A 12,813-nucleotide genomic window follows, 5' to 3' on the forward strand; every position below is an offset into this window, starting at 1 on the left:
ATATGTACAATTATTCATGAAAAAAGATTTATCATAGTGTTACTTAAAACACCAAAACGTAGAAATATCAATGAGTAACAGTACAAAAACAATTCAATAAATTGTTTCTTCCACATGATGGATAATTACAGTGTTCAAAACTTTGTTTTTGAAGAGTAATTAATACTATCATATTTATATGATAATATGATAAATGAGAACTATTTCAAAAACAAACCAACCCACAACATATGTATTTATGGAAATACTGAAGAAAAACACATTAACATTTCTTATTTTTATTGCTATTTTTATTGATTCTAGTCTATTTATACATTTCAATGATGACATTTTAATAATCAGGAAAAATTTATCAAAAACAAGCAAGTGATTATGAAGAAATTTATTTTATCAAGGGTTATTTTTGAATGGCTTTAAAATGTATCTCTCAGTGAATATTGCATATTTACATGATCTTATTTAAATTTTTATGTTTTTAAATCTTTTTCTCCAGCAAAATTTTAAACTTCTTGAGATTAAACCTATGCCGTTTACTTCATTTTTATTCTGCCTAATGTTTTTTGGAATGCTGTAGACACTTGCGCAGAAGTTCACAAATTTTGCCACACATCAGAATCAACTCTGTGGAGTTTTGTCAAATACATATGCCCAGATCCTGCTTCTAGAATTCTCATTCAGTACATCTGTTGTGCCACTAGTGATTCTGATGTACACAAAATCTCAGAATCGGGAGTTCACTTATTTAATTTAACTGATAGTAAAAATCAAAGACGTAGTGCTGTTCCATTACTTCATTAATGGCAAATATTTATAGATCCTCCTTGGTTCAAATTAGTTCAAATAGGTTCCTATGAACATTGGTTCAAATTGTAGTTGACATCATGGTATAGAGATTAATTTAAAAAAAAATAGTTGTCTCAGTTCCTTTTGGATATCTGCAGGGCATAAACACAGATACACAATAAAAATAATTTTCCTTCATCTTGAGTGGGGAATCTACGTCAGGACTATTTATATAAACACTGAGTTTGGAAATAAAAAAAACAACAACAAATAAGTCACATATTTGTTTAAGAACACATATATCATTTTCTTTTTCTGTTATGGAGCAAAGACACATATAACTATTTGAATATTTTTATACTTCATCCATTTCTCCAGCATCACTAAAGGAACAATTTTCAATCAGTTCTTTGATACCTCGTCATAAAACAGGATGGCAACAAGGATCGACACAATAACATAACACTGAAGAACTTCCCAAACCACACACACACACACACACACACACACACACACACACACACAAACAAATATTACTTAGTATTTTTCACTTTTGATGATTATTTTAACTAGTTTATGTTAGTAACAGTTGTCCATCTACAGAGTCTGAACAGCCAGGCTTTGCCTTAGAAAAGCATGAAAGTCCATGCTTACTTGACATAAAGGTTTAAGTGGCTGAAGGAGATTTAAAAAGTGATTTTTCCTCCCCTTTGAATGCATGGAAATATATTCTTGTTAATTCTAGCAGTGGCCACATTTAGCCATGGAAATGAGCAAACTATTTTTAGTTAATGTGAGGAAATAAAACCAGAATGCTTGAATTGTAAAAGGCAATTAAAATCTAAAACCTTATTGCTAGTTGTACCTTAAATTCATTGTATAGGAACTATCCATTCATTTTTAGAAGTGAACACTTTCATACCAAAAGAAATTTCTAACATGATACTTGATGCTGAGTGCATGCTTACAAACTCATTGATCAACAAATAAAAATCTTTTGGGAAACTTTTTAAAAAAACATTTCCAGAGATACGTATTTCATAATGGTATCTAAAGTTTAAAATACTACTGTTTTTCAAATTCTTCCTTTAATCTATTGAAAAAAACTCCTGATTTGATTTAAACTCTGCTCACTCCAACTTTTTTTGTTCCTGTGAAGTAGGAAAACATTTGCTAACCATTTTTATCAGAACATTTTAGAATTTAAATATCAAAGAAACGTGGAATGTTCCTGGAGAGGATTGTTCTCAATTAACTAAATGGGAATAAACCTGGCGGGTAAATAGGCTTTAGAACCATATTAATTCACACTAACACATTATGGTAGCTAAATTAGAACCTCTGGGTAAAAAAGAAAAAAAAAAATTCAAGGCCCTGTTAAATTTGCAGTGTGTCAGGCAGCACAAAGTGCATATCAAATGCTCTTAGTGAAATCTGGGAAAATTTAGTTAATCTCCTTTGGTGAAATTCAGAATCAGGGTTTTGGTGAAAGTCCAAGGCTTCCTTTCCCCTGCAGAGAAACATATTTCCATGTTAGCTAATACTTCTCTATTAATTATTTTTTTATGTTAGGTAGATAGTAAGGGACCTCTGGCTAGGGACCAAGGTGTGTGCCCCCAGCAATTCTGGAGTTGGGGGAGCGGGGAAGAACACCCTGCCAATCGGAACTTAGCATGCCAACTACAAAAGAATGCGGAGGATTCTCAGGCCACTAGTGCAAGCACAGTAAGGTCTAGAAGGTGACTTAGAGCAACTGAGACTAATTATCATGTCATGAGCTTAAATCTGCATTGTGGGTTACTCCCACCCCCCACTGGGCTTTCAGAGAGGCTCATGGGAGATCTGCATGCACAGTAAGACTCAGGTTATGGAACTCCCAAACTGTCCATCAAAGTGGCTCCATGGCGAGGTTTGAATCACAAGGAGGGCCCAGCCTAGGCAATATAAAACAGGACCCCAGAGCATAATCAGGGCCTGTTCGCAGTCTGTGGTGACGTATCTTACTTTACTCAATAAACTCCGCCCTGTGCTTACCTTGCTTTCAGTGTGTCTGGTCATTGTTTGGCCAGAACACACCAGAACCAAGAACAGACTGCTGACTGACATCCAAATTTGAGGAAAATGTTCCAATATCTTGATAACACATAAATTAGCTTTGTGTAGGTGATAACAGTCCTGAATACAAATAGGCAGGCAGTCCTCACTTTGCACAGTGGTGAGGGACCGTAAAATATGATCATGCAAGCTGAAATCCTGAATAGTCATCCTAATAAATTAATGGGAAAAATGATTATTTCATAACATTCACAACTTCTTTGCAAAAATATTAAAAACGCTCTTATTTGCTTATAAATGTGTAGGGAAATGAGCACAATATTAAAATTAATATTCAGTATAATTTATTTAAAAATTAGAAATATAGAAAATCGAGAAGTTTTGTTTCTTTGTAAAAAAAAAGTTATTAAGAATAGTTTAAGCAGTGCTTGCCTTCCTTTTGTCTTATACATTTTGATACAGAGTGAGTATATTTTCTATGGTTGATATGTTTTTATACTCTTTTCTAAGTTTGGATCGGTTTCTAAGCCTTTATCCTTTGCATTTTCAATGTCATGAACTATCTCCAAGAGAACTATCTCCACATTCCAGAATGTGGAGATTTTTGCTGGTGTCACTTATGCTGCTAATTTTCCTGTCAGTAAGTTCCTCTGACTGTATACACAGAGTGTCTCTGTTAGCATTAGTGTCGATATTCCACAGTCAGCTACCCCACTGATAAACTACATTTACATACATTGTAAATCCTGCAACGTTATTTGTACAGTGCTGCAAAGTTTCTGCCATCCTGCATGTGTTTTACTTCCTGCCATTATGCTTCGATATTTTCCACTGCATGATTCCATTGCATGTCATATTTCTCCCCAAATTCAGCTAAAGAAATGGCATGCTATTCAGTTGTAGCATCAACAGTCTGTCTGAAATTCCATCTAAGATAATAGACTTTAAAAGTTGAAATACCTCCTTGGTCCAGTGGCTGAATTAGTGAAATTGTGTTTGGTGGTAGGAAGCACATTTTCATATTTTTATTCATGTATCCAAGAGGATCACCTGAAGTATTATCCAGCCTTAGTAGTGCTTTAAAAGTTAAATTATTTTGCCTCAAGTATATCTCTACCACTGGGGGATAAGGAGGCAACACAACTATGTGTTTTATTGTCTATGCGTAAGTAACAGATGCATAGCGAGCAAACACCGACAGACTTTGAAAGAAGTGACGTGATTTGTCACTGATCACCACATGCACCTGTTATTTGTGTAGTCATTTGTGGATTGAACAGATAGCAGCAAACTCTGTTCTTTGCAATCACCCACAGTTAATATACTCTGGATACTGAAATTCAAATCATGTTTTTGGGGTACTGGTGTTCTTCAAGCCAGGGCAACTGAAATACAGTGCAAAATGAGAAAGGCCTTTGCTAAGTTCAACAAATTGGTCTCAGGCTTCTGTACTTAATTTATTCCTTCATGAAAATGTGCCCAGCTGCTCATTTTTTTCAAACTATAGCACTAAGCTTTAAAAGGTAATAAATAATTTTAATTGGGTGTTCCTTAAAGTGTAAATTATTATGTTAACTTTTTTACACTAATAAGGAAGATGGTAGTTGGAATCTGGCTTCCCTCTTTATGTGCAGCTCAGGAAGGCAACAGGAATGAAAGATTTCCATCTCCCCTTCTACTTAGTCAGTCAAGCAGCCACTGATGGGTGCATCTTTGGTGCCCTTGTATAAAGTACAGAAAACCACACATTCTCACATCTCATCAGACACAGATCTTCATTGCTTACCCTACCCAGAGTGGATTCTTAAAGAAGAAAATATGCCCGTGATTACAGGCATAGCATCCTTGAAAAATTATAGAGATTTTTGGGAGTAGGTAATAGACCTAGGGAAAAGTCATCAGTCTGGAAAATTAACAAAAGGAAATTTTTCTTAGGTTCTAGTAACTTAAAATTTTAATAGGTTTGTTGAGAAATAATTTGCACTATATAAAATTCCCCATTGCAAGTGTACAGTTCAATGAGTTTTTAAAACAGGGAGCAGTTGATGTATTTGTGTGTCATCCTCGTGCAGGGTCATGCTAGTCTTCACCAAGTTGTTCCAATTTTCATTCCAATATGTGCTGCCAAGTCAGGCACACTTGGAATTTTAATTTTTGGCAGGAAAGTATCATCTGATATTTTTCAGGAACATAGGGAGAAGGATACTTAGTATTTATTTTTATGATGGGTATTGTATGTGCATATGTATGTGTGTGTGTGTGTTTAATATTTGTTTTGGAAGTATTTAAGGTAATATACAGATGGATAAATATCCACATCCAACTAAAATATGCTGAATCTTCATGTTAATTTTAGATGTAGTAGTTATTCCTATTTTATAAATGAAAGAAGGAATTACAGCAAGGTTAAGGAACTTGACTCAAGGACATGACTGGTACATTTTGGAGCTTGGATATGATCTTGCATCTTCTGACTCTCAGCACATTGGCACAGAAGGTTCTCTATCCCAAGATGATTCATAAACTATAATAAGAATAGATAATATTTATTGAGGTTTAACATAAGCCAGGTGCTATTCTAAGCTCTTTACATGTGTCATTTCATTTATTCCATATAAGAACTCTATGAGGTAAATGTGTTATTGTCAGTAGTGCATAGAAGAGGAAATTGAGATACAAGAAAGTTAGGCATCCTGACCAAGGTCATGAAAATGACAGGTGGCACAGCTGGGACCCTGGTTCCAAGTCCACCATTATATTTGCTTCACATTTCTCCTTTAATACCCACTGTCCACCAAGGGAAGTGACAAAGACTGGAATCTGGTTTAGAACTTTCCTTCTGAAATCAAAGGAGGCAATAGAAAGGATGGGAAGAAGAATTTTCATAACTCTCTGGACAGATTTTTTTTTTTTATGTATCTGGTAAATCACACTGTAAGAATGAATCTGTTCTATGTGAAGATATTCCATGTAAATTCTAACCTTTCATGCTTTTGGATTTGAGGCCTTAATTTACTAACATAGCCTGAAATTTTAAAATTTGAAATTATTTTCCAGTGCGCTAAAGGGAAACAGAAATTACGAGGATAAATGTGCGCAATGTTGTGCTTCAGGGTGATCATTTCTGTTGATCTCTCTGGCTGAGATTGCTCTGCCCCAATACGACACGACACGGCTCACACAATTGCGTCATTCTGTCTCTCTCCAAGAGTTGTCTTCCTAGACCTCCTATTAAAAGCAGTAATCCTCCCTTCTTTTCTATTTCTGACTCTGTTTTATTTTTCTTGTTTGCTCTGATGACCATCCAGCCTAAGTTCAGACTGATGCTTCTTACTCAAATTTGAAAGCACAGGGCTTTTCCTTATGCCTTCTTTGTATGTGTATCTCCCTTATTTCTCTCTGGGAATATTGGTTCTTGGGGGAATGGAGAATAATAAAAAACGTCATCATTCTTCATTTTTTCCCTAATATTGCACATCCAACAGTATGGGAGTCACAGTAGTAATACAACAACTAATTGGTAGTATTTTAATCCCCTATTCTTTTAAATCCCCTTTTAAAATTCTTAAAGATTTAAATCTTTAAAATCTTTTAAATTCCCTTTTAACCTCCTGTTCTTTCTGTTTTTTAATAATTGTTTTATGCCTTCATTGTCTAAGGATATAGCCATTTCATGGCATATTTTCTCTCCCTTGGCCCTAATTTAGTCTTAGTGCTACAGGTAACTCTATATTTATGTACCTGCAGTTCTATGTCAATGTCTCTCTAGTAATTTTGCTTGTCTGAAGACTGTTCTCCAGTAGATTCCTGAGTAAGGACTCCTGGGAACAATACTCTTGGAGTTCTTGCATGTTAACAAGAGTTTGCCTATGTCCTTTGAACTTGAAAATCTGTTCCTTTTCATAAAACAATTTTGACTGTCTTAATATGTTACTTCATTTTCTTCTGGCATAATGTTTTGCTGTTGAAAAGTGTTATGATAGTCTAATTTTCTTTCCCTTATGAGTCAGGTGCTCTTTATTTTCTAAGTGCCCAAAGGATATTTTCCTTCTCTCTTTTTCCTTTTTTTTTTTTTTTAAAGTCATACAATTTTACTGAAATACATCTTAATGTTAGTTGTTATGGGTCGATAGTCTCAGTGACATTGTGTGCGATTTCAATATGCAATTTAAAATCTTTTATTTCAGGAAAATTCTCTAGGATTACTGGATTTAGTATTTGGTCTGTTTTCTTAACTTTGGCTTTCATCTGCTATTACCCATATGCTCAAACTTTTCTGCCTGTCTTCAAATTTTTTTTACTTTCTCTTGAATCTTTTCTTTCTTCATTGCTTTTTGATTTTTAAGGTTTTTATCTTTTCATCTTTTATTCATCTGTTGTGCTTATTCCATGTTATTTCTAGTTTATTTTTCACTTTTGGAATGCTTATTTTATCCTCTTGTTTCCAATTATATACAGGGTTATGGCGCATGATGTTTGAGCTTTTCTAATTCTAAGTTATGTTGTTCTTTAATGTCTTGCACCATTTTCTTAATGTTTCTTAGTTTTTAAATAGTAGATTACAGTTTTGTTCTGTTTTGTGGGCAAATTTTTTCAGCATGCTTTTATTGCCTACATATATGTTATTCTAATTTTCCCCTCCTTTCCCTCCCTGATAACTCCCTATGGGATATGATCTTGATATGTTTACATGGCTCATGTTTCTGTGAAAAGGAATTGCCTAACGTGGAGTTTATGAAAGCTTAGGTAACCCACAGAGCTCCTTCTTCTGATGCTTTTATGTTGTGTTTGAAAATATGGTAGTGTGCTTTCTGGGATTCAGTCTGGACCCGCCCCCCTTCCTCCACACATACATTTTCTCTGTTGTTTCTGTCTTGTTCAATTTTGATTCCCTCCCAGCAGTTTTTCTTCAACGTGCTTTCCTGTCCTGGAAGGGAGCCCTGGTGGGTCTGTTCTGAGAGTTAAAAGGTGTTCTTTGCTCCAGGTTGTTCAGTCCTTCTGGTGGGAGGGGCTGTACCCACAAACTCTTTGCAGTTTCAGCTGCTGTGCCCAATTGGTTCCTGCTTTCCAGTAAACACCACTGAGAATTTTAGCATTCTCCTGCTCTCAGGCCACAAAGACACCGCCCTATTGCTTGCTTTCTTCCTCTTAGTCCTGCTGATATGCAGGTATCATGCAGCTTCAAGTCTGTTGATCATTTGCCTCCAACCCGTGTATTTGGCGGTTCATGGGCATAGCTAGTCATCTGGTTTTGTTTTAATGCTGACTCTGGTTTTGTTATCTAAATGCTTGCTCCGTTTTTATGAGGGGATTTTCAGAGATTAAAAAACTACACTGCACCACTGCCATCTTTGCAGAATCCTCTCTCCTGTGTAGTTTTTCAACATATGCCATTAATATTGATAACCCTTCGTAATGCTCTTTAATATTCAGTTGGTCCCATGGTATATAGTAATACATATATATTAACACGCTAATGTGGAAAATCACCAGTCACCTCACTACTAATGGTCTTTTATAGGTAGTGCTGTTTAGGGAGCCCTGAGTTTGTCTTGAAATAATTTGATATGAATTTTATTTCAGAGTAAGTGGCAAATTCTTTTCTTTTGCTAGTGATATAGTGATAAAGCTTTCAGAGTCATATTTTTCCCTGATAAAAGAATAATGCCTTTTGCAACAATATGGATGGAACTGGAGACCATTATCCTACTGAAGTATCTAAAGAATGGAAAAACAAACACCACATGTGCTCACTTTATATTAGAACTAACTGATGACCACACATGTGTATAGGGAGAAGTAAAACTCAATTGAAATCAATCGGGGGGAGGAATGGGTGAAAACCTACCTAACGGGTGCAATGAACACTATCTGGGTGACATGAACACTTATAACCCTGACTTAAGCATTGCAAAATGGATACATGTAACCAAAAGTATTGTACCCCTGTAATACTTTGAAAAAAAAAGAACAATTTTACTTGGGGACAAAAGAAATCCTCCACCTAGATTGAAAACTCAGATTTCCCCTTAAACAATCAAGTTCAAAGTGTTTTAAAGGATGATTTTTACCCAGATGCTGGAATATATATATATATATATATATATATATATATATATATATATTCCACAAACAAAAACATTATGCTAACTTGGAGGCAATTTGTTTCCTTGGAGGTGGGATGTTTGTTGTAGGCTGTAGGAGACTATTGGTCAATTCATGACATTAGTGGTAATCATTTCTAGACAAGGGAAGGCTTACATAGGTAACTCTTAGAGTTCTGTGAAATGATCCAAATTAGAAGGCAAAGAAATGAAAATGAGTACTTGCTTAAAAGGCCATGTATGCTCATAAAAATGAGCTGTTATAGTTGGTCTTTCATCCCAATCCCTGCAGATGAAAAGTGATCTCCACATGATTTGCTAAAGTCCTCTTACCTCACTTTCCCAGAGCAAGGAATCGTGATTGAAAACAGAGCGGGTGTTTGTCAAGTTGCTATGGTGAGAAGACAGAAAAAAAAAGAACGCTAAATGCTTGTGAAATTGAAATCTCTCTTCTATCAGCCATTTCCTGACAAACTACATATATGTATTAAAAAAATAAATGAATTTATACTCCATTAAGAGAATGTCCCACCACATCATGGCTAGGTTTTATATACTATAGACGGATTTCTAATATAAATCTGGCTTTTTTATTTTACAATAATAAGCAAATGCAGTTTGCTATTACAATAGCAATACAAATATTCTTTATCTACTACATTATAAATTTTACATTAATTTTGTTTGCTCTGCTAAGTATCTTTATTTATTAGCCCAATCATTATAACGAACTGAAAAATGCTTTGAATTCATTTTTCCTGAAAAAGAATTTGGATTTTTTGGAAGGAAAACAGACTTTATATCTTTCTAGATTTATTGTTTTAAAATTTATTTGTTTGCTCTTTGAGAGGCATATGTGTCTGGATATGGATGGAATACATAAGGAAATGATTGTTTTTGTTTTTGTTTTTTTTCCCCTCCCAAATTCTATGCCAACAGGTGGGGGTTGGGGAGAAATTTTCATTATGTATTTGTCATTAGGCATAAATTACTAAGAATCTTACATGGCAACTAAGGGATGTGTTGCTTTTGCACTTATCTCAGATTAATATTATCAATGAAAAACAAGCTCATGGAAATAATATTATCAAGTATTTCGCCTGATATGCAAATTATTAGAAAATATCACCTCAGGTGCACATTTTTTGGATATTCAAATTGAACAGTTCTTAAGATTGAAAAGCTTTGGGATGAGACCACATACTTTATTGAATTAACCAAGATGTTGCCACGAGATAAAAACAATAATACATTCATCTTCATCCATTCAACACACATTTACTGATGATATAAGCTTCCGGCTTTGTTTCAACATTCTACAAATTTTATTTGTGGGAGTGTTTGTTTATTTTTACTTAGAGTAGTTGTTTTGTTTCTGTTGTTTTTATTTTTTATGTCTAAGCTATCATGAGCTATAGTTGTGGTGCCTTGTTCTAGATCTGTGCTCTGCAGTGAAATTGCAGTGTGTTTATCATCAGATATTTAATTCATTTTCATCTCACAGGGAAAACAGAAGAGAAAACTGCCCTTAATATTGTCGTATCTGGAAACGTGAGTAGTGCAAGTATAGGTTAGCCAGAGCTTGAAAATCACTTCACATTCCTCAAATGAATGATCCTGAAGATATTTTTTGTATTTTGGACAACAAAGTTGAGAAAGATAACTAGTTGGCTTTATGAGCATTAACCTGACTTCTTTGGGAAAGTACAAAAACTTACCTCTAAAACAGGGGTTAGGTGATGTAAGTACATGAAAATTGTTAAGTTTGATAGAGATCAGAAAAGATAATCATGAGAAGACTCTCTCACTCAAACCTTAAAGCTTGGCTCATACCCTCGCTTTACTCACAAAACTTGGCATAGAGCTAAATGAGCATCTTTCCTTCTATCTTACTGTCTTCTTCCCTTTAAATCAGAGAAGCCATCTGAGGGGAAGAGTGGGCCACATATATGATGGGTGTACTTTATGACTGTTCAGGGAAGAAAGAAACGATGCCCACTTCCTCCTCCAGTGACATATTGCAAGGGACTAGATGCAAAATAATGTCACAAAGGAGGTGGGGGAGGGTTTGGTCAGAGAAAAGTTAGGGATTCTGCTTGAGGGATTCCTAGAAGAAAAACAATAACATAGGAAATTGATAGAATTAATATTATCCTTTGATAGATGTTTGCTTTGCTTATATCTTTGCAGTGAGGTAGTAAAGTGTGAGCAATATCCCTTACTGGCATTGTAAAAATATAGCTGTCGTAATTAATTAAGATGAAATATTGAAACATTGGCTAAGTTTAGTGTTTCCTAATACATATGTGGCACAATTTCAGCCAGTGTTCTTGTTGCTGTTATCTAATCTCGCCACATATGCTTTTTAGGACTGTCATCTTTTCAGAATTTACAAAGGAAATAAAAATCAGGCTATTATCTGACTTTTGCTCCTGAGGAACTAACGAGCAAGAGTCATTACTCATAACAGAATAATTAATTAGGTTTCCACTTGGTGCCAGACAGTGAGCTGGGATCTGGGCTCACTTAGATAAGAAACAGTTCTTTTTCTCGTGGCACTCACAGTGTAAGGAGACACAGGTAAACAAATCATTGCCATATAAGTTGATAAATGCCATAATAAAGGTATGAACAGATGCCACAAATGCAGAGGAGAGAGTGTTTAAGTGCCTCCAGCAGAAAGCAAGGATTATCAGAGTAGCTGGTGCTTGACTTGTAGCAAGACTTCAAAAAGCTGAAAAGAAAGAGGCAGGAAGAACAACCTCAGGGAATCAGGATAGGCAAAGACACAACTACTTTGTGTGGTCACATGCCAAGGTCAGCTTGAGCAATAACCTTTGTGTAATGCTATAAAGAGCTTAAAGTTTATTCTGAAGATAATAGAAAGGTATTTGGGAAGATGGACACAACCGAAATAGTTTACTCAAATTTTAATAAACATTACTTACTCCTCTACTATGTGTCATGCCACCATGTACTTTCTGTGTGACATGTAGTATATTTTATAATTGGAACCTTAGAACAAGCAATAGGTCAGCAATCCTGGGTCACCTATCCTGGGTTGACTTCGTCACTCATTGTCATCAAGAAACAAGGATATTTTCACCTTTTATTTTCAATGTATGAACTTATTGTCAAAAAATAGCTCCCAAATGTGCAAGTACGATCTACTTATACCACAGTCCACACACAGCAAGGAACGAGACAATGCCTGGGAGATAGACACTTTGATCTCCCTTTTTATTTGTGAAGTAAATCTGAGAAGACCCCCACAAGAATTTTTTTTTTTCACATCATTTCAGAGAACTGACCATATAGCCTCTAAAGTATTAAGGGGAGTTTTGAAAAGGGTATAACATTTATTCTCAGTCTTTGTTATAGCCAGTGGGATTTGGTAGTGAGGGAAATGAAATAGGAAATGACTATTTAGCAACCAATGGTGTTTGACTCCTTTTGGGTAAAACTTAGATTTCAGAGTTGAGAGGAAGAAGAGATAGTGATGAAGTAGATGTAGAAATAGGGATAAAACCTTTAGATGCCAATACCATATTGACACATAGGTACTACAGTAATAGGGTATTGGGGAGGTGGGAGGGGGGAGGGGGGTGGGTATATACATACATAATGAGTGAGATGTGCACCATCTGGGGGATGGTCATGATGGAGACTCAGACTTTTGGGGGGAGGGGGGAAATGGGCATTTATTGAAACCTTAAAATCTGTACCCCCATAATATGCCAAAATAAAAAAAAATTAAAAAAAAAAAAAAACCTTTAGATGGTGGTGGATTTGACAAATAGGAGGTCACTGCTGACCTTCACTGTAGAAATTTCAGTTGAGTTAACATTAGGAGCCAAATTGCAGTGTTGTA

The 12,813-nt window shown here is 35.3% G+C and overlaps 1 non-coding gene across 1 annotated transcript; it reads right to left on the bottom strand.

Annotated features, from left to right (window-relative positions):
• Positions 1-4,865: 4,865 nt before the first annotated feature.
• On the bottom strand, positions 4,866-4,975 carry LOC142864765 (U6 spliceosomal RNA). The gene has a single exon (XR_012915110.1). It is a non-coding gene; the product is annotated as a U6 spliceosomal RNA (small nuclear RNA).
• Positions 4,976-12,813: the final 7,838 nt, after the last annotated feature.

The sequence above is a fragment of the Microcebus murinus genome, chromosome 26 (assembly GCF_040939455.1).
Source record: "Microcebus murinus isolate Inina chromosome 26, M.murinus_Inina_mat1.0, whole genome shotgun sequence".
Taxonomy (NCBI): Eukaryota; Metazoa; Chordata; class Mammalia; order Primates; family Cheirogaleidae; genus Microcebus; species Microcebus murinus.